A 26,218-nucleotide genomic window follows, 5' to 3' on the forward strand; every position below is an offset into this window, starting at 1 on the left:
GGTGCCAGAAATTTTCAGCAGTGTCATCTTTTTTATTTTTTAACAAAAAGCTTTTCTGAAAATAACTGCGTATCAATGTGTCTATCAAACTCTTCCAAGGGGCCTGCTACCTGTAATTTTTTTACAGCTTTGCTAGGTTAAAGTTTGAAGGTCTGATTGTTTTAATTGATGCTTTTGCAAAACTTCCGTAGCTGGAAAACAGACAAGTCACGTGTGTTTCATGTTACTTCTGCATGGTTAAAATCAAGGGCAGCAGTGTGGGCTACCACTAGAAGTATTCCCAGGAAAACCATATGGGAGAGACTAGGGGAGAGAGAACCCAGCAGAGGCTTTTTTTCCTGTTTCTACTGTAGCTCCAAGGCTGAACATAATAAAAGGGAAAAATGGAAACCATCCTCATGGAAAAAGGGTGGTGTGGTATCACTGTTCCTGATAGTGGCCAGGAGTGCTGTGGAGAGGGGAGAAACAATAGGAAGCTTTTGGTTTCCTGGGTGGAGTTTCACATGTGACATTGACAATTGGGAGCCTGATACGAAGGCAAAGGGATACGAAGGCAAAGGCGTCGGGGCTGGTAGAAGCAGCACCTTCCCTGAGAACTGCTGGACTTCAGTCTGGGTGTTCCTACAGGAAACTCCACCCTCTCCTTCTATCTCTGTCTGGTACGTTTTCTAAGCTTTGATGTCCTCGTCTCGTTAACTGCTGGCAAAAAGTTACATGTGTGGGAGATATGCAAATGTGTTGTAATGTTCTGATACAATTTTAGCGCAGGAAAAGAGCAAGCTCTGTACATGCATATCACCAACTGAGCTCCGGTCTTGCAGCTTAGTTTATTTAATAGAGCTGTTACCTCTGAAAAGGGGTTTACATGGGTGTGAGGTATAGGAGCAAGTTCTTAATTTTGTAAGCTTAAAAAGCAACTCCTATCAAGCCATGCTTCCATAAAACTAAATTCCTTTATAGGCGGTAGAAACTGTCTGTATGAGTGTAGGGAATTGGATTGTTTAATGGCATGTTTATTGAGGATTTCTGATGATGTGAATTCTCTCATTGCTTGCAGTGCATACCGTCATTGGAAGAATACTGGCTTTGCTATGAATAACTGAGGTGGACTTCATCTTAATGTAAAAATTACAAATACTGTTTTGCTTTATGGGTTGGGGGTTTTTTTGTGATTTTTCAGGTTCAATGAGAACATGATCTTTTTGTGGGAGACAGGAATGAACGTACTAAAATCCTTTCTCATATGTAGGGTTAAGTATTGCACTCAGGAGGGTAATGTTCCAGTGGAATTGTAGTCTTTTCATAACAATTTAGACTTTGGTAAAGAAAGTGGATGAGTCATTGCAGGGGTTTGATAGCTGGAAAGATTGATTAATAATTAATTTAAAGCCAAGAATCCCCTTTCCTCTGTGTCCCTGCTTTCAGCCATTCAAAAGATCATCAGATTCCCATATGTAGTTTAGCATTTGAGTACTATGGACATGTTTGTTTTGATGTCTTTCCCTGAACTGCAAATGTTGGGTTTTCTTTTCTTACTTACACGTTATTTATAGAGAGATAAATGTCATACTTGGTTTGAGTGTTTTGATGAGGTTACAGCACTTGGAAAGAGCCAAATGTTCCCATTATTTTGGTGTGAGTGTTAGGGTTAATTATACTTGCTTCATAACAGTTTTGAGTTCCACTGGTATACTAGGTGCCTCATGGGCAAAGGTATTTTTTCAGTGTTTGTATGCTCTTGCGTACAGGTTCGTTTGCTTTACCTCAATAGGTTTGTCTCAGTCAAGGCATTACATTTCTACAGATTTGTGTTTGAGCTGGGTGTCTTAACGGGAAGCCCTAGATCCATGGTGCCTTTTTGCCTTTATGCTGGGATAATAGTAAAAGTGGAGAATGCTCCAGAATGAATGCAATGTGACCCTGAAGGGATGACTCTAAATTGGCCTTTTGAATTCAGTTAAATTAGCATAAATAATCTCTGTTTGAGGAGTTTTCCAAGTGCAGTAGGCCAAAGTCAAGGGGTCAATCAAAACCCATTCGTGAAGGGCATGGAAACTTCAGCAAGTTTTTGAAATCCTGGAAGATGTAAATTGATACCCTCTGAGTGCTCCTGTCTGGGGCAGATCTTTGATACAAGGTACATCTTTTGGCTCTGATCCTAGAAGAGGCAATAAATTGGGTTTTGTAATTTTATTAATTAAAACCATGCTATGTGCAGTCCTGAGCATTTTTGGTACTGAATCTTGAGTGTTTAGTGCATGGTGCATGTACATTGAGGTCTTTGTTGCTGGCAGTGTGCAAAAAGCCACTCTCCAACCTTTTGTTAATTTTTATTCATTTTTAAGCATGAAAGGTGAATGAAAATGTGTAGTAATTTTACCTGGAGCTGTTGCTGTCATTCATAATTTAAAGCTGAAATGCTTCACATTTCAGTTCATTGGGCTCCTTGATCAGTAAATCCTGAGCTGTGGCTCAGCGATAGTCTTCTGATCAGGCTCCTCTGAAAGGGCAATGGCTGTCAGACACTTGGCACTGAGATGTAGCTGCAACCTTCTGTTGTTGGTGTTTGTGACATTGTATTTTGTTAGATATGTGGGGTGCAGCAGCTGAACCTTGTACTTTTCAAGGCCTGAGTCTGTGAAGAGTTGTCTGTGTTTTCCAGCTTGCAGATAGCGATACACTTTGGCCTACTTTAACCGTGAACTTTAATTTGCCTTAGTCAGAATTTAAGATTCAGTTGCACTGCTGTATAAATTCTTTGTAACATTTATCCTGTGGCGCAGAGGTACCTTGAGTAGTGTTTTTTGAGTGGAAAAAGAGTGTGCAGGACTGCTTTGCAAGGATAACATTGGAGTTAGACTCCAGTTAGTTTTGTAAAAAGAGGTGGTTTGACCTGTGTAATAAAACAACCATTTGCCTTGGTACAAAATATGGAAGGGGAAGGCTGTTTGGTTTTTTTTCTTTCTCTCTCTTAATTTGTGTTAAAAGGATTGAAAGTGAGAAATGTGGGGATGATGAAGAAACTGTAGGTACACGGAAGGATATGTGATTTTATTTATAAAACTAGACCTCCTTGAATGCTTGTTTTACGCCAGTAAAACCTCCTTGGGTAAATGTTGTGCAGGATTGAGTGAGTGTTCACCTGCTGGGTCATAGAGAGTAAGATGGGAAAGCAGTTTGCTCTGGAGTGGTGCTGCGAAGAAGTGGATAATTTCATGGCTTCAAGTAGATAAAACTTGCTTGGTGGCAGTATGGGTAAGTTGAATTTGACAAGAAGTGGGAAGGGAGAAGGATATGTGTGACTAGGGCAATACTTTACATCGTGGAAGGAAGAAGCAGGATCTGGAATTCATAGTCTGACATTTCTGGATGTGTGAAGTAAGCCAAAGGAAGCTAGTGGGTGTTGGGACATGACTTATTTGCTCCAGTTTGTAGAGTAGGTGTGGACAGAAGGACAGTGAGAAATCATTGGGCTTTTTTAACCTAAGAGGCAAAAATTTGTGCATCAGGCACTGGTCAGAAGGGTATGTGGCAAGGTACTCTGACCTGCCCTACGTCCTAGGGTTTGAGCCTGGCGGTGCAGCTGTGTGCAGTTCACTGCTCCAGAGCCGCTTCGCTCTGGATTCCTGCCATTGGAGATGTCTTAACACGGAGAAAGCCCTAAACAGAAGTACTTGCAGTTACATTTGCTTTTCCTGTGGGATCACTGCAGCACCCCTGGACGGATGAGATAGGGGTCAGAGATGACCTGTGTTTCCTCCTCAGAGACTTGCCTGCAGAGATGTGTGGGCAGAGCGGTGGTGCTGTAAGGGGGTTCCAGGGCAGGGCGGGTGGGTCTGGCTGTTGAAACTTGCCCCCAGGAGCAGGGTTCACCAGGGCAGCTTGCCTCCTATGCTTGGTCCAGAGCCTGTAAAGCAAGAGTTAACCTACACAAAATAAGTGGCTAGGCAATGCTTCTGCATTAAACATTGTTACCTTTTGTAACGGTGTATCTCCTGCTAATTACCTCACTTCTGAATAGTTGAGATGTGAGATTGATTATTTTATTTTTTTTTTTTTTTAAGCTGAACTTGAAATAGTCCCTGTAGGGTTTTCAGGCTTGGCCACAAGAACATTACTTGTCATGTGGTGTCACATCAGCTGAGAAATCCTCAGACAGTAAGCCTGCATGGATTTTCTGATACTTGCCTTTGTCCTAGCCTTGCTAGCAATTCTTCTATCATTCAGGCTGGCTTCTCTTGTATGTTTGGGTTATGGGGGGTGGTGGTAACAAAGCCTGTGAAACATGACTATTTCATGAAAAATATTACTCTGCAATATTCTTTCAGCTTTCCTAATGGGATCATTTTTTGTTGGCTTCTAGTTAATAAATACAGTGCCCTGTGAAAATAATGGGTTATTGGGATTGTATGGATTCCTATGGTGCTCTTAGTGCTGTAGCTTTCACTAGCTAGCTGTGACTTTGCTTGTGTGCACAGCAGAGTTGTTTACATGTTGGGAATATGCTAGAGGCAAGGAGAAAGGAACAGCTTTAATGTGATGCAGCTTAGATGCTCAGTGGGGGAGGCCTTGGAATTGTTCATAACAGGATCAAATGTCGATCAATGTTTCAGGAAGAATAAAGTTACTGTTTATAAGAAAACTGAAGAATAGTATATTACATGCTTTCCAGCCATCTTAAAGCCGTCTCTTTTTGATCCTGCCTAGGAAAATGCCCCTCTCCTGTGGTTCGTTTGAGCCCTGTAGGGTATCAGTGGTGCCTGGTAGAAGCATCTATCCAGACCACTCCTGTTTGGCTCTAGCTGCTTCTCTGGGCAGCCTTCGGTAAGGAAACAAGCTGCCAGCAGCTTTCTGCTCTTCCATGAAATGCCTGGCGTTCGTGATGTTGAAGGTGCTGCCGGAACGTTGTGGCTACTATTAGATTTGTTTTAAAGGCAGATCTGGTATTTACTGACTCCACAGAGTAAGAAAGGAGTTATTCTGCGTCAAGTCATGAACATGAGAAAATGGCTTCTCCCTTATTGCAAGGTATAAAAGCTGGAAGGAGAGGACAAAGACAGAGGAAACAGCTAGAGGACTGGAAGAAGAAAACAGCTGAAAACCTCCTCCTCTCCTCCAGAGCTATTTTTTGTCAGTGACAGAGAACTGTGGGATGAGCAAAGCTGATCTGTATCTGCAGCAGGCAGTGGCTCTGATCTGAAAGTGTATCCCCAGGAAAAAACAATGAGAGCCTAGCTGCGGGGGAGGGAGCATCTGAAGTCGAGGCACCTCTGCTGGATCTGAACCTGCAATTCCTGTTCCAGGCTGCTTTGCGGTGTATTCAGGTGATGCTTGAAATCGTAGAACAAGGGATTGTCACTTTTTGTGTTAGGTTGTGCCCGGTGTGTTTGCTGTCGGGGTGGCAGGCTGGGGTTTGGGAAAGAACAGCTGGGGGATGCAGCTTGCAGAGAAGGGGTAGGGATGGGGGGGAGGGAGGGAGGGAATGGAGCGGAGTCTTGGAAAACTGTGTCATAAGAGGCTTTTCAAACTAAGGCTAGGTGCTTGTTGGAAATGCTTTTCTAAAACAAACCTGGAAAATACCTAGTCATGAATTTATTTACAAGAATTCCAGCTTTTCTGATTGTGTGGTTTCTTGCATTCTTCTTAGAATGGTTTGGTGTTGAACCAGCATCCTGATGTGTTGTGTTGTCTGGGCCTGTCTCCCAAGGGAGATATTTTGGACAGTTACTCCCAAGTAAATCCTGTGTGTGGTTCTGGAGTTAAGGGCTTGTCTTCACATGCCATTGAGAAATAAATAATACTTGAGTCAGCTGAAGGTGTGAATTTAAAGTTAATGGCTTCAACTGCCCTACGTCTCTGAGACTTAATAATTGAAAGTCACTCAGATTCTGGAAAAGAGCATCTGTAGAGAGTCTCAAACAGTTTAATCAATTTTTTAATTTGTATGGTTTTTATCTCGAAGTAATCCAAAGTGCCTTCTGCAGAGAAAGCCTCAAAGTGGATTATGTTATATAGGAAGGCTGTTCTTAAGGATTTGGAGGGTTTACGTGGATGCAGATGTATTACTAGTCGGAATAGCACTTGTATTTTAAAGGCATTCTGTACTTTCATCTGCATTTAATAATCAAGCAACTTCTTCAGACTCTGCTAACCTTAACCAGAAATTATGAGAGGAATGTGAATTGACTTCGGTCTCTGCAATAGACCTTTGAAACACTGTTACAGCATCTCAAATTTGTCATTAACTGTGTCATGACTGAGATTTTCAGGAGAAATTTGTAGTTCATGTATTTAATCTTTCATAGGGAATGGAATGCACTTCTTAGGTGGGTAAAGCTGCTGATGTCTTGTGAGATTTTTTTTTAAGCTGATGGGGAAGAGGAGGAAGTAAGTTAGAGGAGTGAGTCCTCCTAGTAAATCTTGGACTTCCAAGCCAAACCGAGATTCTTCCCATCCCATACAAAGCTTTTTAAAATATGTGTATGAAGCAGAGCACTTTGGCAAAATCTGAGTAGTAGAAAAAGGCTGAATGTTTCAGTATCTGAGGCTTTTTGCAACCTGGATAGCTGTGTTTACCTCAAGTGTGAGAGGAGAGGACAGAGGAATCCAGCACAGGGAGCGTACACTTCAGACTGAACTGTCTGCAGACTGGTCGTTTTGAATATCTGCTGCCTAATTTAGGGGGAATTTGTTGCAGAAGGTGTGGGTAGGGCTCTGTGTTTTGCTTTTTAATGTACTGCTACAGACTCTTCCCCCCTCCTTCATTTTCCCTCCCATTTTGCTGTTTTAATAAGAGGAATGACTGAGCCACTGTATGTGTTTTTCCTTAGTCGTTTTTGGTTGTACCAATACCCTGCAAGAACCCAACCCAGGTTATTTCCTTTTCAGCTACTGAATTTAGATTCTTGTTAAACATCATACGGAATTTTTACTCTAACTAAATGCATGCAAGTATGTGCTTCAGGAACTGTGTAGGACTCCTGATATGTAAAGTCCATCGTGTGTGTTGAACTGCAGAATTACATCTGCATACTGCTACTGCCACCTTCTAGGATACCTAACAGATCCCTGTGTATGAACAGTTAGCATATTTATTTAAAGTTGTGAAACTGGAAGGTTCTGAATGTTTTTCCTGCTATCGTGGCAATTACAAAACCAAATGTTGTGGGTTTTTGCTGAATACGTTTAAGTTTTATTGCCCTGTGAAACGCTTGGTCCTAGAGGCTATGGACTGATTCCATACTGAAGTTTAATCAACTGCATGTGCAAATCCAGGTACAGCATAGATGCTTTTACCTTAGGTAGACAAGGAATGTTGTCTCTGCACTCAGAGTGTGTGTGCTTTGCGCTGCCTTTCTTCTCTGCTGAGGCTGCAGAGGAGCACTGCAGTTTCTGTGGTAGTGACATACTGGGATAGGACTGAAGTCAGTTCATTTTTGCCTTGTTCATCAAACAAGCAGCAGATGGCTGGTCATATGCAGAAGCTATTAACCTGGGTGAGAGTCAGGCTGATGAGGAGGAGCCTGAATATGTTTGTTATCCAGTCTGATTGACTCACCAGGTTGGTGGCTTGGTAAATGCCTTACCTTTACAGTCAAGGAATACAAGGAATTAATATAGATCTTTTTAAAAAATATTCTTTGGAGATGTCCAGAATAGCTAATCGGCAAACATACAGGTTTGTTTGCCTTTATTGCTTCGAAGGTGCTTAATGTCCTGTTGGCATCATGAGAAGGTGTTAAGTGCCTTGGAAATTCAGCCCCTTGCAAGTCAGCTCATGTTTCAGCTCTTCAGCCCAGATAGCTACTGTGGACTTCTGTATCACACAACTGGCCGTTGGTGTTTGCCATGGGACCATGAGTGTGACCCGGTTGCAAACAGGATGTGCAAATAGAGAGCAGCCCCAAAGAAATTATATTTAATGCTTCAGAAGAGCGTATTTGTCATCATGGGGAACTTGACGTTATGTAGGAAGAAAAATATGAGTGGAAAGCAGAGATCTCTAGAAGAAGATACTAAATAGCTGAAAAGCTAAAATTTTGGTTTTAAAAAAAAAGTGAACCGCTACACTAACAGCCCTCTGACTTCAGGACACATTTAGAAATTTCAAAGTGAAATACAGTAATTAAGGGGATAATGACTACATGAGAATTAGCGCACATTAGGAACTAGGAAGTAAGTTAGAGAATTAACTTTGCATATTTTCTACAGCTGAATTATGTTAGGAAACGAATAATTCCAGTTACTAGATGGAGATAATAAATTAACTCATGCAAGAAAAGTAGAAATATTTGTTAATACTGTTCTGTATTGGGGAAGGTGCAGAATGTGATACCATCAATACCATTCCAACACAGAATTACATCCATCTTAATGAATAAAGATTTATTACCTTCTAGGGACAGACATATGTAAATCAGCAGTGCTGTGACTACGTTGTTCAAAAGAGCTTGCTGAAAAGTCTGCAGGCCTGCGGACAGTTTTTAATAAATGTTGGTATTGAGGGTCTTAACTGTGCCAAAGTAAAAAACAGAACGGTGGGTGACTGACTTAACCATATTCCAGCTAGATTGACATTAATCCTCATAAAAATATTGGAAAAGTTAATGGAATACTCAATTAATAAAACATCAGGCAGACTAATACTAGTCTGCATCACTTCAAGGGAAATGTCTGATCATATGTGGTGGCATGCTAGAAAATTAAGATTTACTTGAGAGAGAGACCTGTATGAGGTGTAGTAAAGCCGTATCTTCAAAAAGCATCTGATACAGGGGCAGGGAGACAGTCCAACCCTTGTGGTCCCCTACTACTTCCTAACTCCTTCCATGTGCTACCTATAGTTCCCTTGCTTGGCAGCAGCAAAGGCAGTCAGTTAGGACTTTGACATACCCCTTTGGGACTCCTGTCCTGACACGTTTAGGGCTATGTGGTATTGCAAAAGTAAACGAATTAAGAACTGACTAACTGATGTTTAAAAGTTAGTCATTGGTGGTGAATCATTATCAAATGGGAATGCTTCTAGAAATCTGTTTTAATGATTGAGGTGAGGCCAGATTCCATTGAACCTTTTCATCAAGTACTTGGAGACAAGGACAGGATCTGGACGGATGCAGTTTGCAGGCTGGATCATGCTAGGCAATGTGGTAAACGGGGACAAGGCAGCTTGTAGGGAGTAATCTGGGGATCCTGGTGAGTTGTATCAATCAAAAATGCATTTTAGTGTAGCCTGATGCAAGATCATGGGGCATGCAGATGTTGTACTTCAAAGTAGTGACAGAATAGGAGCTTGGGGGGAAGACTACTTGAGGGTACAGTGAGCAAACAACTGGACATTACTGCCTTCTTGCAGGGCAGCAAAGCTGTGGAAGTTTGGGTGTACAAATAGGGCTGGTGGGCAAAAGGAGGTGAATTGTGTGTGGTTCTGGGGTACTGAGCAGCATGTTGAAAACGCGAGTTCAGAGAACAGTCAGAGGAGATATTTGGAGGCTGGGTGGTGTTCAGGTACCACAAGGAGAGCCCGAAAAGCTCATTCTGTTGCTGAACATGTTGCTTCTTGGTAGATAAATGGGGTGACTTGATAATTGGTGGGAAGCACCTTGTGATGGAGGGCGTACTGCAGGCTAAAAGACAGCAAAACCAGGTGTAACACAGAACTAATGACTGGGAGCTGAAATCGGGCAATGGGAAATTAGACAAGCATTTGTAATGGTGAGAGAGCACAAGCACTGGAACAAATACATGACAAAGGAAAGTAGTGGATTCCACCCAAAATGTTCCCAGGGCTGAAAGCATTTCTGGAAGTGTTATGTTAGGCAAGCAAAGATTTGGCTTAATTACATGTAGTCCACTGGGCTAAAAACAAGAATAATTGAGTCTGGTGGTCTGTGGTGTCCCTCTGGCTGCAGTACTTCATACATGGGACTATACAAACCTGCAAAATGAAATGTTCCTCATATGCTGAATAATTGAGCACCAGCTGGTGCCTCTGATGGGAAGTACATATATATATATAGTGTGTATATGTATATATATACATACATGTGAGTCATATACATGGATGGTGCTTCTTGGCCTGAGATATGTAGTTCCTCTGTTAATATATTTCAAGAGCAACAGAAGAAGTTGGAATCCGCACATGATTGCTGAGAGCTTCCTAACCATGCATACAGTTCCTCACAGACAACTTGGGTGCATTTCCACTCAGCTTATACTAGGAAGAAATTCCTCACTGCAGGGTGGATTAGCTTGGGGATAGCGCTGTCTGACTCTGCTCTCCTCTCTCTGAAACTGATCTTTCTTGCATGTAACCAGTTTTGGAATCTTGGTGCTGCTCTTCTCTTGCAAAGTAGTAGCTCAGATCTTACTGTTCCCCTTCTTGGAAGGTGTAGCTGAGGAAGTGACAAGAAAAAGCAGAGTAGAATGGAGTAAGTGCAAGTGGGAGGCTCACAAGCAATGAGTTTATAAGCAACATTTTTGAGGGAGTTTTGGTGGTGGTATTTTTTTTCCTTTTTATAATGGACACCTAACCTCTGGAACTTGCTGCTGCATGACACCATTGTGGGTAAGAATATGATTGTAGGAAGGATTAGGCACCCAGGAATAAAATTTAGTTTCATGTAAATCTATAAACCCTCTTGTTCTAGGGTTTTAAAACATTTTGTAATGATGGGGTCTAACGTAGTGGGCAGATTATTCTATAATTGTTTACTAGGAAACTTCTTTTGCTGTAACATCTGCTTCTAGCTACTTTCAACAACAGGAACTGGTGATTCAGAGGTCTGTTTCTAAATTTAATATAAGAAGGAGCATAGTGCCGGCTGAAGGAACACAGAGGGTGTGTGTACGAAGGGGTGGTGGTGATAAAGAGAGAAAACACCCTGCATGCTAAAATGTGTTATTGAGCCTCTGATTGCAGGGCCTACATGCTGATCTACAAACAGAATGCGCGTGGATCAAAGTAACAAACTGCTTTTGAGCATTCAGCTTTTCAGTGATCATGCTTGCACAGTGTCCCTCCATTGTATTTAAAGTAAGTGATCTGCAGAGAAAATGCACGGTCTTTATTTGAGGATTGAGCTCTTCAGAAGCTGAGAGGGGAATGGAATGGAGCAAGGAGATCTAAGATGTGGAGAGAAAAAAAGCCATAATTGTGGGGTTTTTTGTCAAGCAAAAGTCTCCAATTTCCTTTATTAACTACCTCCTGACACTTGTTTTGGAGAAAGCTTTTTTCTATTCTTAAATTGAGAGTTAAAAATGTTTGTCTTTTTTTTTTTTTTCTTCCTTTTTCCCCTCCCAGTGTTATGGGGAGGTGCACACAGGCACACTCATAACTCTGTGTGTGACAATTGCATCTAGTAGATACTAATGGACATAAATTGTTGACGGGGACATATGGGTACAGGCATAATGACTGTGAAGGCTGTTGTTCTACTTCCCTTTCATGGTCTCCAAGCACTGGGATAGCTGCTCAGCGTTGTTGGTAGTGTCTACCTCGGTGTGCTCCTGAGATGTCACCTGAAGAGCAGAGGGCTCTTCTGTGTTTGTCACTGTATCCACACAGAAACACATGTACATGCTCAGAGAAAACCAGTCAGCTCCTGGATGTGTCTTGTGACCCACAGCTTTGCACTATCCAAAAGTCTTGGGTAGTCTTGGTGGAAAGTGCAGCAGGGAGGGAAGTCTTAAAACAAGAACACGAGAAAAATGGTATTGCAGTAAAAGTTTTATAACTTGAGAAAATGTAAAAGATGAGCATTTTAGCATCTCTGTCCTTGTAGGTGGGAATGGTTATTTTGTGGTCATGCCATTCGTGGTCCAAAGATGGGACCAGTGAGTGGACTTCAAGTTAAGTGCAAGGATAAAAGTAACAGCTCAGTCCTGCCTTCCTGGGCTGTCTAACTTGATATAGCACTAATCTGGAAAAGCATCAAGTAGGGATACTGGACCTTTGAACAGAGAAAAATACAATGTTAAAGTCATAGATGCTATGAATTAGCTCTTAGAGAGCTGCATCAAGAAGCACAATTTATAAGTGTGATATTTTGTGGTTCTTGTATGAATGCTATGTATTTCCCTGCATGCAATCATTCCAACACAAGTTAAATTCTTTGTTGTAGAAAAAGCTAAATATTTTGGTATGCTGAGTCTGAAACACAGATGATATACTGTGGCAAAAGACTCTCATGGGATTTTTTTACGAGAAGGATTTTATTTGTTAAATGAGTTTTCAGTAGTTCTTCAGTACATGCTATTGTGTTGCTTGTGTGATGTCTTACAGTGTCACTGGTCTGATCTGGACTGTGATGACTGAATAAATTGCATCATTTGCTAACTGTGGAAAGACTGCTTGATCTGTAAGACACATTTGTGTATATGTGTGTTTTGTAATATAATTGTAAATCATAAATTAAACACATTTGGTTAATGCCAAATATGAGCTGTATTCATAGTTCTTGGTGTTCTTTTCTGCCCACAGGAGTTTCAAGAGTCACAGGGGATCATAGAGGAAACTGAAGCTGCTTTTGTACTTTGTTTGCGGGGGGGAAAGTAATGAAATAAGTTATGTAGTCTAAGACATCTTGAAAATGTAGACTTTAAGTGGTCTTTGGGCTTCTACCAAGGAACATGCTGCTGGCATGGACACATGCTTTTGCTCATTGCTAATAAACTTTCATTCTGAGTCTGTATTACAGTGAGGAGGTGGAAGGATCTTTATTCAGATCTCTGTTCAAATTGCAGCTATTCACAAACAGCAACTCAGAAGCAAAAAATCACTTTATGTAACTGGATAATTTCAAGTGTGCCATCATCACACAAGTTTGGGGTTTTTTGTTAACTAAAAGCAGTAGATTCCATAATAAATGAGTCACAATAGCATTATTGCTCTTATTTGTGGAACTTAAGATCTTTTGGTCTAAGCCTTTTGGCCTTTACTTCTATGAGTGTTTTAATTTTTGACGGGGGCTTTGTTTTTGTTTCAAAGCTACTTCATGATTACTCATTTTGTTTTTCTTGTATATATACAGCCAGTTGTATCTTCTGCCTTTGAGGTGGAAGTAAAGCTTTATTACAACTTGCTTTTCTTAATTTGACAAAGCAAGTATCAGTGAAGTATGTCTATACAGAGCAGTAAGAAGCATTATCCCCAGATTAACTCTATGTGGAAACCTCAGCTACGCTCCCTGAGGAAGAGTTCCAGAGAGAAATAGTTTGTGAACTGTACATCCACATGGAAATAGCAAAATTGCCTGCTTAGGTCCTTCAATGATATCTTTGTTAAATCACTTTTTAGAATGAAGTCATGTATTAAGGAATAATTCCAACACACTGATAATACTTGCGAACTTTTTTAGGATATTTTTACTTTGTGACTTTTCCTGTGGTCTAAGCGTTGCTAATGTAGCAGACTAAAGGTGTTTTATTCCCATTTCTAGCCCACAGCACGGACTTAAAGGTTCTTCCTTTTATAACTGGTCAAGCTTGAAACTTTGCCTTCCTCAAACACTCTGTCATGTTATACAGCGTGAAGTCCTGTGCAATTCAGCTGAATTCTCGGGCTGTAATCTTTTTGAGGCAGGTTTACACAATGCATAATGCAGTAAGGCTTTAATAGAGAGTGGGAAATTGAGCCTTTTAAGCCATGCAAATATCAAGTGCTAGAAGAGTCTAGCTCTTTGTCCAGGAATCACTTTTTTTTTGTTAGTTTGAATACAAAGGAACTCTGAAAGACCCTAGGAGCTGAGCACTGCAGAAGGAGCATACAGCATATGATGCAAGTATTGTGAAAGGTAGTGGCAACTGATGCATGGCATGATGAGGCAGAGAGAGGATGCCCCTAATGAGTCAGGAGCAGGACTGCTATAATGGTCTGTCTTCTAAAGCATGTTTTAACCTGGCAGTAGCTTTGCCAGTCGTACAGAGCGAGCAGCACAAGCCATTAGCCCCATTTTGGGACAAGGCTGCAACTTTCAATCAAGCCTAAAGACCACTGTCTGATTGCCAGCCAGCTGTTGTGCTGGCTCTTCCCTTTCTTGGCTTCAAACCCGAAATAACAGTCATCTCATGCCTGCTTACGTGTGGTGAGCAGCGATCCAACTTTGATGTATCTGCAAAGGCCTTGTGATCTGGGGCCACTTCACAGTGAACATGGATGTGGCTGTGTCCACGTGCAAGAACTTGGAGCTTGCAGCAGTAGCATGTCACCTGCCTGCTCAAAGTCACCGTTTTGAGTCTGTTACGATGTCAATGGGTGCTGTGCGTGGGTGTCCCAAGCTCTGCGATGAGGGTAGAGAACAGACCTTCGTCTTTGGTTTCCTAAAGCAAGTCTGTTCTTGGGAAACTGAAACCAGTGAAGGCTTAAAGGAATCATTTAATTAGTTGTTAATCCAAAGTTGCTCGGTGGTTTTATATCTTAAGAGAAGGGGGTTTATTGTTAGTCTTTAAGGAACTTGAAACTGAGATTAGAATTGCCGTTTAGCCTAAAAGGGAACAAAAACTATCATGGAGTTCTGGGCCTTGATGACATTTTTCTTAATTTTAGAAAAGATACTTGAGGCATAATTTGGCAGGCAGAGTTCTTGGTCAAAGACAGGCTGTTACAAAACTTTATAATAAATGAATAAATGAAATGGATGGTTTTGTTCATGTTTTGGTCTGGACATGACAAATCCTAAACTCTTAACTGACGGTTTATGGGAATGTAGTCATATGTATATTATTGTTGTACACCCACATGCACAGGCAGTAGTCCAAGTGTGCAGATGAGATAACAGGAACATATAAATAAAGCAGTTGGCTAGTTGTCCTAATGTTCTTGACTAGATCCTTGTTAAAATAGTGCCAGTCAAACTTATGAATAAATCTGGTATATGGGAGATTACTTGCATTCAGCTATGACGGGATGCAGGTCACTGTGTGGGCAATTTGTGGCCATTTTGTGGTTTTGTTTTGTGTTGAATCAACAATTTGAAATGCAAACCAAGAGCTCAAGTAATCCCTGCTGTCCCCTGATAGTTGCAGGTTGCCTCCAGGCTACCCTGTTCCAAGAAGGGGTGTTTGTCAGGCCCATAGGGCCATATCACCTGATTGCTCAGGAGTATGAGGAGGTCTGCATGGCTGAGGGAGAGGAACACTGTAGTTGTCCTATCTCCCACCACCACTGCACCAGGGCTGGTGTTTTCTGGTGTTGTTACAAGATGGAAGCAAATGTTGCTTATATCTTGTAACTTGTTCCTGCTTCATCTATGTGAGTAGGTGATGCCCTGTCCATCACACGTGCCTATAGAAATACAGCTGGAGATGATGTTAAAGAGCAATTTGCCTTAGGACAAGTCCTGATTCTCCACCTTGTTCTGTACAGGACACCAAGGCAGCAAGGAGGGCTGGATTGCACCTCTTTCTGAAAGCCTTGCGTTATGCTCAGTGGAAGGCACATGAGAGCCAGGACTCTGAAATCACAAGCTCAAACTTCCCATTTCCCCTGGTTTTGAAATCTTGGCATGCTGGTGGAAGGGCTATAAGATTAGTTAGAAGGAAAGGACCCTTCTTCAGGGTCAGTATGATGCTAGTGGTGGGTTCTGAACTCGCTTTGCTGGTTACCTGCACTTGCACAGAACCTCGTGGGGACCTGATTGGGGTCTGCCTGAGGGTGTGAAAATTACTTGGTTTGGCTGTGTATGGAAGCAGTGGCAAACAACAAAACCTGACTGTTTTGTTTTCCTCCAGTTAGAGGGCAACTCTCCTTTTATTTCTGTAGCAGCTGGGGAGTGGTTGTTGTGCTGCGTTTAGTGATGAGTAACTTGCCAAAACAAGTTCAAATCACAAGCATCTGGGGTAAGGGAAGCTGCCTGCAGAATAAGAAAAGTTGCCTCTGGACAAATTTCCCCATTTGGCCATCCAAGCAGATAGCACATCGGCTGTAAAAGTCAGACAGACAGTGACATGGTACATGACTGCATGTCTGTGAGGGTGGCTGCCAAAAACATTATTGCAAGTGCGTGGGGAAGGCTGTAGTAGTTGTGGCAAGGTGATAAGTGCCGGAGCAGGAGTGGCATCTGTCCGTAGATGAGACTGAATAAAATGTCTCCTTTCTATATTTTTATTTTGTTTATTTGAGTTGAAGTGAAGTATGTACCCAGAAAGCTTCCTTGTCTGTTCTAAACCAGATTTGACTGGAAAAGAAAGCTTTGTTTTCTGTTTTACTGGAAAGGTGGATTTCAAGATCTGTTTGTTATGTTTAGTGCCTTATTTTTGGGATAAGAGTCATCCTTGAACCAGGTGGAAGGCATATGGCTAAGTATATAGGAATGCGGTAACTGGATTTATCTGGACATAATGTTAAGCCTTTTGAAAGGTAGCAGTGTAAGTTTGAGTATACTTTTAATCGTGCTGCTGTCCCATTTTTTTTTCTTTTTCTGGGAGCCTGATGGGGTTTGGTTTTTTGCTTTGAATTTTACAGCCACAAACATGCTTGTCATTGCCTAACAAATAATCACTTCTAGATTGTAAGCCTTCAAGGGCAAGGGTTGTTTGCCCGCTCACTGCTGGAGAGCTCTCAGTGCAGAGGTTACAATTCCAGCTGGGTCAAATCATAATATAAATTTAGCAATAGTAAATATTTAAATTGGAGGATGTATGGATGAGTTGGTGCTGGTGAATGGCAGCAAGCAACACAGGTAACTGAGCCTTACTGAACCTTTTTGCAGAGCTGGAAGCTTGCTTGTTAGAGCAGGAATGCTGCAGTCTCGGGGAAGACAGCAAGTCTTTTGGAACATTCTTTCTTAAGGCAACTTTGAATGGGGTTTTTAGAAATTAAAGCATAAAAAGGAAGGAGGTGATCTGAACTCATCAGCAAAATTTCAGAACAACAGCTTCCAAAATATGTGTTGTAGCGTAATGCCTTTTTTGTTCTTAAGTACACACACTGAACCAAACAATTATGGGACTAGATGGGCTAAGTAAATAGCTTACCTCTTACAGAAAGCAGCTTAAGTTTAGAAGAGGAAAAAGAAATAAACCTAAATAAAGCCCTTTGAGGATAAATGCTTCAGCTGCAGGCATTTTTCCTGGCATGAACCCACTGGAGATTCAGCTATTGGAAGCTTGGCAGGAATGCGGTAGCATTAATAAGTCATCCTTCATCTGTTGATCAGAGTTTTACATGAGAAGTCATCGTTATTACCCATCTGGCAGGATGTCCGAAGCATAGAAGATCTCTCTGCTTGATAGCAGTGGTTTAATCTTTGCAGGTAGAGCCGGGAGCAGGTTATCTGTGGTGCGGTGTCTGCCCAGAGTGGGGGGAGACGGGATGGTGGGAGGGGTGTCGGAGGCTGCTTAGCAGTTGTCTCGAGCAGTTTGTGACATGGCTTTACAGCTATTCCTCAGCTTGAGTGAGGAAGTCTCCCCTTCTCCCTGGGGAGAAAAGAAGCTGTGTGACATTTAAGTAGGAACGTACTTTGACTATTGTCCCATAAAGAGTCAGAGACTCTTATTTGAAAACTGAGGGTGCAGTCTATTTATTGAGCTGTAAACTTGCTTTTCTCTCTCTCTTTTTTTTTTTTTTTTTTTAATCAAGGCAGCTCTATGTTGGCATAATGGGTAAAAAGGAAGGTGGAATTAAAGTGTGCTTTTTTCATGTCCTGATTTTCAGTTGCACTTGATGCATCTTCCTACTGCTCTTGCCATGGAAAAGATCTTGGCAGAAATAGAGGTAGTCTGATGTGCAAGTAGGAGGCTGGTTACATGTGGCCTCTTGTGTCCCTGGGTGTTTTTTGGTTTTGTTTTGCACGCATGCATGTAATTTGCTTTTGTTGTTTTAATTTCTTACTTTAAGTGTGACCTTTCCTAGGTCATTTTTAACTAATGAATGTAATGGAAGCGTCACTGCAGGTACTTGAAAATACAGTAGCTCATAGGTGTGCAAATCTTATATATGAAACTTAGATTTAACATGTCTGTGTGTGTGTGCTGTTCTGTGTGAAGAGATGAACCAGCTCAGGTAGGCAGCAATGGAGCCTGTTCTTTAGTTAAAGGAACTTTCTGTCTGCTCTTGGCTCAGTATCTCCATGAGGATGTCGCAAATGTTCCAGTGCAAGGTTGTTGGCATGTCCATTAAAAATAAAAAGAAGGAAAGTATTCATTGAAAATAACTTCAGTTACTCAGTAAACCTGCTTCCATTCTGTTGAGAATACAGTTTAGAAATTAAGTAAAGCTAGACTTTAGTACCATGAGTTAGGGTGGAGAGGTCATTTTGCCCTTAAGAGGGGCTGTAAAAACCTACAGCAACATGAACTTCAGGGACGTGTTTTTCTTTGGTAGATGCTCCTTCCTGTTCTTTATGTACGTTTAGGGTGTGTAGCTAAAAGTACTAATATGTCCTGTAATAAGATTTGTATCTTTACATTCTGTGGCTTAAAATCATCAAGCCAGCAACTCTATGCCAGGTTCAATTTCTTGCCATTTTTGAAGTTGCCCCAGTTCCAAGTGAATCCAGAACAAGATGAGTCAGACCAGCAGTGTGTGTGGCTGTGGATCAGAAAGGAGTATTTCTCAGAGGAATTGCATGCATTGCTGAGTGCCACCTCTACCTGAGATCAAGCTACTTTGTATAACAAACTCTGTAGCCATGTGGATTTATTTATGTAAAAGCAAATTTAAGTAACATCTTAGGGTCAACCATTTTTAACCATTCTGTGTTCAGATTTCTAAACTGAAAAGGAAATATAATTTTGTTACATTTTCTTCCTTTTTCTCTTTCAATTCTTTTATTACCTTTTTTTAAAAAATTGTATCACTGGGGGGTTTTTTTTAGTGATGAAAAGCAGCCTCTAGAGACTAGAGTTACCAGATGTGCTTTTATTTTGGTGCAGCTTGCTTTTGCATCTTGATAAATTCCCAAAGTGCTTTGGTCAGTAGAAGCACCAGATGTTTACTGTGTATTCCTGTACTTCTGATAGTGGTCATGAAAACACTGCAGAAACATCGCTGGCTAAAAGATAGGGCAACAGCAAATTTTGAAACGGCAAAGGAATTCAATGTGTAACACTTGAGCACAAGCAGCTGATAGAGTTTATTGGATGGTGTAACTTTTAATCGCACTGTACATGCATGTCAGCGAAGGTTGAATCAACTACAGTAACTTTCAGTTGTGTCTGTGTTTGAGTAAAAGTGCTTACTGTTGAACTGGGGGTCTTGCACATACAAATTAGGCTGTCTTTTCAATATTACTGGTTTGGGTATGTTTTGGGAATTTGGTGGAATGAGATACAAAGTGTCCACTCACTGTTTTTCGCTCTAGTCTGGCTAGGTAAAACAAAATGTTTTCAGAAATCTGATCACTCAGCCTTAGCATTGTTACTGCTATCGCTGGTACTGTCAATAAAAGAAGGGTGAATCCGTATTGCATTAATGCTGGCGGTTGTAACAGCAATGTAACGTACAACACTGTAACAGCAATGCATGTGCCAGGGTACGCCGAGGCATGTTCTTTGCCTTCTTCTGCAAGGTCCCTCTTACTCTGCTGTAGGATTTCTGTTCAGTTGTGCAATGCAAGATTTGTGTTCTTCCCAAAAGAAATTGCCTGTCAAATGCCCGTGTGTTTGCGGACTGTTAATTACAGATATGAAAAGCGTAAATTCAGTATTTGCCTCTGCTGGGGTCTAGCCTCATTAGTCACCCCTCTTGGTTTCTTGCATATTGCCTTGCTAGGTGGTTTGGTTTATAACTGTAAAATCACGTGGATAACTGACTTGAACTGTAACACATACGGTTATAATACTGAGCTCTGTACCCGCTACAGAAGGATGCTCAAGGACCACTCTCCTCTCCACCCTTGTTTCCTTCTCCCATCTCTCACGCCCTGTATGGTCTGCCATGCTACTAACTTGTGCAAAGTGAGGATGGGGCAGTGTTGCAGAACGTTCAGCTTAGGATCTCTGAACTTTTCAAGGTCAAAAAACTGACAAGCTGTATTCTGAAAGATACTAGGCACCTACCCTGCGCTCTGTGGTCTGGGGATAAGTATGAATAAAACCCGAAGCTTGTACTTCTTGTCAAAGCAGCCCTCTTGTAAGAGCATTCTCAGGTGTACTGCAGTCCTGGCGGGAAGTTGCTCACTTTGTGCTCTGTGGACACAGAACTCTCGTGTAGCAAACACAGAGTTAATTGTGTTAATAATCTTTGGTTGCTTTGGGGAGCTAGTCAGAAGTACAACGCTGGGCTCCTGTTTTGGAGAAGTCATCCTTAAACAGACCTCTCCCGTCATTTACGGCAAGGCAAGAATGAGGTATGATTTGAGAGTTTATTGTTATGGAAATTATAGCCACTAACAGTGCTTTTTAAATATCACATTGATTACAAAACCATCTGTGTAGGAGTGGTGTATAGCACTAGACCTTCAAAGAGCTGATAAACAAGGAAGATTCAGTGTAAACACTTAAATAGCAGCATCTAAAAGTAGGTTAGAGTGTTACACAACCTGAAAAAGCCCAGCTTAGAAGGGCAGAATTTTTGAAGGTTTAAAAAAAGAAAAAAGTTTTATATAGATTTAATTTTTTTAAATGGGTACTGATTTGACATTGGTTACAAAGCAAGAATCTTATTTTTGTCTCCAGTTTACTGAAGCCTAATATTTCTGTGTGCAGTCTGAGAGAAATCAGATTTTGATAATTCTTCATTTACTGAGTTACTGTCAGGTTGATGTTGTTCATAAAGATGATGATTCCTTGGTGGGGGATTTATTTACAGTCTATATCAGAGATTATATATTCCCTTTAAGGGAAAGTTCAAAATTAGCTGTGCAATTTGGGCAGTGGGATGGGGGAATTGGGGAGATGGGTTAGTTGTGGGGATTTTGGTGAGGGTTTTTTTGTTTGTCTGTTTCTCAAATAATGTGTCTGTGAGTGGTCCTAATTAATCCTCCTTAATCATGTTAAGTATGTTATTTAATAACAGCATCACCATTTTCCACATATATTTATATGGTGAGACTTGGTTATAATTAAAAGCTTTTGTGGAACTCCTGTTCCTTAGTTGGGATGTTTTTCTCTATAGAAATCTCCTTCAGCTTTGTTTTCTTTGTTTTCTCCTTATGTAGTTATCATCCATTACACCCACAGAGCATCTTGTGGTATGCTGTCTCTGAAATACTACCTTCAGGGTGACAGGCAATTAATTTTAAGAAAGTCTTATCATACAGATAAATGTCCCATCTCATAGAAGTTTGCTTAGACTGGAATATCAGAGAGGCCAAACAAAATAACAATTTGTTCAGTCAAGGGGTAGCCAAACAAAAATAAACCAACCCAGATCTTACGGATTGATCTAAAACTGGTAGATTTGGTTGATGTCAGATGTTTAGGGAAGAAATAGTGAGTGTGAATTCTTGTCATTCTAATTTGGTGGAAGAAAATAAGGGAGATCTTTTTCTGTGCAGGTTCTTATCTTAAATCTCTTTCTGATCTTCCTGAGACAAAAGCACTGATCAGAAAGTGTCTAATGCTGTAAGCTGCAGCGTAGTCCTTGTGTGCTGGTGTTAATGTTCTGCAATTCCTTCTGTCGCTGAAGAAGCAGCAAAGCGTTTCATACAGTAGAGAAACACTATAGAAATACAGTGTTGTATTTGATCATTAAATGATTCCTGGGCTTTTCAGACAATAGGGGCACTCAACACACAAATCCATGCTTAGCTGAATTTGGGGGTTTGATTTGCAGGATGCTTGAGAAGAGAAGCTCTAATCGCAGCTGTACCTAAAACTGGTTTTGTAACTTGAGTTGGGTCAGGTAGAGCAAAGCACACTAATCCCCTGTGGAATAAAGCAGCAGAGTTAATTCCTCTTTTTCAAATGGGCTGCAGCTTCTCTACAGCTATCCAGAGGCAGTGCCTCAGCCAGCTGTTCCTAGCCAGGACCTGCAAACCGGGCTAGGAATAGCTGTAATATTCCCAGCTACAGTAGCGGGGACAATTTCCCTCCATTACTAGATTCCAACCTTCTTCAGTTTGTTGTAGATTTCTCTTAATATCAGAAACTGAATAACCAGTGCAGGTGATGAATGTGTCTGTGTGCTCGGCATGCATAAATCCATTCATAGGCTCTTTTCTGAATGTCTTTATGCATTATTTTACAAGGGCTTTGGGGCTTCTTACACTTGGTTCTGTGGGGAAGGATTAAAAAAAGGCTGGTGCCATCTTTTTGGTCTTTGCAGACTGTGGAACAATTGATATTCGCAGCATCCTTGGCTAAAAGGAATCTCATAATCCATTCTTATCACATTAAGTTCTAATTGCTTTAATAGGATACTGCAGAAGTAGAAAAACAAAGGAAGTAGAAATGGGTGGTGGAAAGAGTAAAATATACAGCGGAAATAAATTTAAACCTATGGTCATTTGATCAAAAGCAAGCTAGCAAAGCCTTTTAGTTATGGGAAAACTTTTCTTCTCCCTAATTTCCTGTGGGAAGGAAGAAAACAATTTTGTTCATGGTAGCACTTTTTCTTTTCAACTAGAAATATTTTGTTGGTTTTTGTTCTGGTTTTTTTTTGTTGTTGTTGTTGTTTTGTTGTTTGTTTTTTTTTTTAAAAAAAGAAATTCTTGACCAGTTGCGGTGACAAGGCTAATTCAAGAATCTTTTTGTTTCCTGTAACAAAATGGGCTTGTTTGGAGTCTTGGGAACCTGAAAGTAAAATGAGAGGTTCATGTGCTACAGTTCTGGTTTTATTTGTTTGTTCTAACTTTGGATTTGCTTTAAGTTTAAATACGCTTTTAAAACAGGAGGGCCAGTGAATTACAGGGGCAGACAGATGAAGTTTTTATTAGTAAGTACAGGAAGAAGTAGGATGTAAATGAACATTAGTGACATACCAATCTGCTGCTTCCTTTTCCTCTAACTTCTGTATTTAAGCTAGAACAGTTTCTTATGAAATAACCCAAATATGTCCACTTTGTATTTCAGCATTTTTAGTCTGAAATATGTCAGAAAAATTCACCAGGTTGATCACATTCTGAGTTCTTTCTATTACAACTTTTCTTTAAGACTAATGAAAGGATCATAATTGGGGAAGAAATATGATTTATGAAATTAGTTGTTATCCTTGCTGATTTAACATAGGCCTGTAACTTAGAGCAACTATATTGTCGTTGTCAATTTTTTATTTTTGTATTCCGCTTTCACTGTAACTTATGGAACTGCAAAATAAATAAACTGGTTTTAGTTCTAGAGCTCCATATCACATAAGCAATGAAAAGAAAGGTAGTACTATGCTGCTTTCAGAAGTTTTTCCACCTAAAATCTTAGAAGGTAGCAAGAAACAGTTGTGCTTGGAACAGTTGTGTTTCTTTAGTTTAAAGATTCTATCCCCACCCCCCAGGAGAGATAATGCACCCAGTAGGTAGCTGGAGATAATGGATGGAGCTGGGAGAGGTTAATGTTATCCTAGAGCATCATCCAGGTTACAGAACTGGAGTCAAAGGGTTTGGGAGGAAAAAAGATTATTTGCTGGAATTAAAAATCTTCCTCATATTGTGTAGCTGTGCAGCCCTAAAGATTGTGTGGCAATAGGCTTGAATTATAACCTGTGCTTATTAAAACTAAACTAAAATATGCTATTTTAAAAAGGAGACTGTGTCCTGGAATTCCATATTTGGAATTGAAAATTATTTCCCTTCAAGAACGAGTTTTTTAGTTTGGGTCTAGATCTTGGTGTACCAAAATCCCATGTTCTGCTGAGCCTCAAGGTCCACTTGGTGTCTTGTGAGCCTTGAAGAGGGCTGGGGAAAAAAGATGCGTGTTTTCACCATGAGAAATTAAGATGATTTGGCTTTCCAGATGCATATACTTTATTCTTCAGTTTGAGCTCCCTGCTTACAGATATTTTTTTTTGCATTGGAGTTGTGCGTAGAGCATGTACTGGTCTTGAGGGGAGACCACCTATGGCAGCGAGTCACAGACTGCCATTTACATTTTTTTCTTTCTTTCTGTTTTTTCTCTTTTTTTTTTCTTTTTCTTCTTTTTTTTCCTTTTCCTTACTACTGTGTCATCACTGCAGCTTATCATGAAACCCCAACCCCAGTCTGGCACCCTTAAAGGGAGGTTAAAATTAGTGATGAAAATACTATCTACCTACTCCAAGGAATATTCTGGACAGTAGGCTTTAAAAGTAGGTTTTAAAAGCCTTAAATAGTTTCAGTTTAACTGTGGAATAAAGAAAACCCAAAAACATTACAATACTGTAGAGACTGGATTTCTAAGCATCTGCAAAAATAAAATAGAAGTTAACTTCTGTGGTTATTAGTTTAGTGAAATCAAATGCCAATGCATGTAATTATGGATTTAAGAGAGGAAATAACAGATTTATTTGCAGCCTATCAGTCAGAATGTGCCTTATACTGTGTGTAGTTTTATAGTTTTTCATTTTGTTGATTAAGACTCAGAGCATTTAAATATTTCAGACGTGTGAGGACAGAAACCTGTATTCAGCTCCTGGAATTGATTTTTACTAGCTAGAAAAAAGACTGCCTCTCATTTTTATGAGACACGGTGTTAGACAGTAACACCACAGAGGATTTTTTTGTGTTTTATAACGGCTGATCTCTGCCAAAACAGTAGCTTTTCTGTGAGTATCAGTAACTTGAAAGAAAAGGCATGTTCAGAGCATTGAATGTGGTACTTCTCAGTGTAAAGCTCCTGTTACACCATGCTGCCTACAGCCCCACAAAGAGGATTATGTGGGCTCTGTTGTGTCTCCTAACCTTTTTTGAAATCATTTTGTGTGTGTGCAAGACAGAGGTCTGGTAGGGGTGATTTTTAGCTTTAGCATTTTTTTTACTGTTCTTTCTAAATCTAGATGGAACCACTTTGTGTTCTCTCATTTCTTTTCCATTATTTCAGTTGCTTAGAGCAGCCACATCTGCAGCGCTGGAGTTTCAGTGCTTTATCCACGTGTTCTCATGGCAGAAGCAAAAAAAACCACCTTCATTCTGTGAAAGGAATTCTGCAGGTTGTGCCCCAAACCGCAATGAAGTAACTTCCCACATAATTAGGTAGTGCAAAGTTGAGGGAAAGGCTACCCCCAGAGGAACAAGCAGTAGCAGCTACCTATGTTCGTTACAGCAGTCATCTCATTCCTCTTTCCCATCCCGCTTGCCACCTTCTCTCTGCACGTTGCATGGCTCTGTGTGCAGAGGCATGGCTGTAGTAAGCGTGTATGACTTGTCCTTGCTAAGCATTTGGCTCTGTGCTCTCCTGTTGAGCTATTGCATTAGTAGCCTAGTGGGTGAGAAGTTCTTGTGGCTGCCAAGGTGGGCGAGACCACAGTGAAAACAGCCTGGAGATCCATAAGAGCATCTCTTCCAAACAGCTTCTGAGAAGGAAAAGAAAAAAAAAAAAATCCATGCAGGAGAAAAACACCCACCCACCCCACTGCTGCTGTTGTGCTGTTGTTCTGTCCTGGGCAGGTGGCGGTTGTGCCTTTGGACTGAGGAAGGTCCTGTTGTATCTGTCTTTTCACATTAGTACAAATGACTAAAGCTATTCTTTTGGACAGGTGGTTATTAAAATGTCAAAGGTAGCAGTTCTAGGGCAAGGAGTAGTGCTGTGACTCAGTCTAGGTAAGCATCGGGAGACATTAAAGAAAGTGGGAGTTCGTAGCTAACTTGAAGAAAAGCGCTGTGAGGCTTTGATATCTGTGGGGTGTTACTGGTCTGCGTCCTTCAGCACTTGCTGTAGCAACTACAGCCCCGTGAAGGTGCGTGGGGCAGGGCTCAGGAGCCATGCTGCTGCGAGGAGGCTCTGCTGGGGCTGGGAGAACTGTTAAGAGCCTGACAACCTGTGTTACTGACAAGGGAGGAGTTTTTGACATTCATTTGCTCCCTGGAAAATAAAGAGAGAACTGGAAGTTCCTTCTGCCTATTCCCTGAGGAACTGAGCCTTAACTTTTACATTTTGGCAACTGTGCCAACAGCACCAACTGAGATGAGGAGAGTTTATCTAACTGCAGAGTGAGATAAACACCTGTCCTCTGGCTGTCTTCACCAAATGCAAGGCTAGGTATGCAGTACTGGTAAGAGCTCCTGGGAGGAGAGCATGGGAAGCCAGGGGCTGGATCCCTCCCTGTGGTGGAGACGCTTTTATCATGAGCTCTGTGCCGGGCTCTGCAATGGCAATGACCTCTGGCCTTTCCTGCAGGCCAAGATCATGGGAGCTGCGTGCTGCTGCGGGGAAG

The 26,218-nt window shown here is 41.1% G+C and overlaps 1 protein-coding gene across 6 annotated transcripts in view; it reads left to right on the forward strand.

The window, feature by feature from the left end:
- LRRC8D (leucine rich repeat containing 8 VRAC subunit D) overlaps positions 1–26,218 on the forward strand; it is a 53,828-nt gene that overhangs the window by 20,877 nt on the left and 6,733 nt on the right. Inside the window, exon 1 of one of the 6 annotated variants that reach the window (XM_037403770.1) lies at positions 639–659. The exons of the other annotated variants lie outside the window; for them this stretch is intronic. The gene's annotated coding sequence lies outside the window, so the exon portion shown is untranslated. Of the gene's footprint in view, positions 1–638; positions 660–26,218 lie in introns of those variants that run through there. 6 annotated transcript variants of the gene reach the window in all.

This window comes from Falco rusticolus, chromosome 11 (assembly GCF_015220075.1).
Source record: "Falco rusticolus isolate bFalRus1 chromosome 11, bFalRus1.pri, whole genome shotgun sequence".
Lineage (NCBI taxonomy): Eukaryota > Metazoa > Chordata > Aves > Falconiformes > Falconidae > Falco > Falco rusticolus.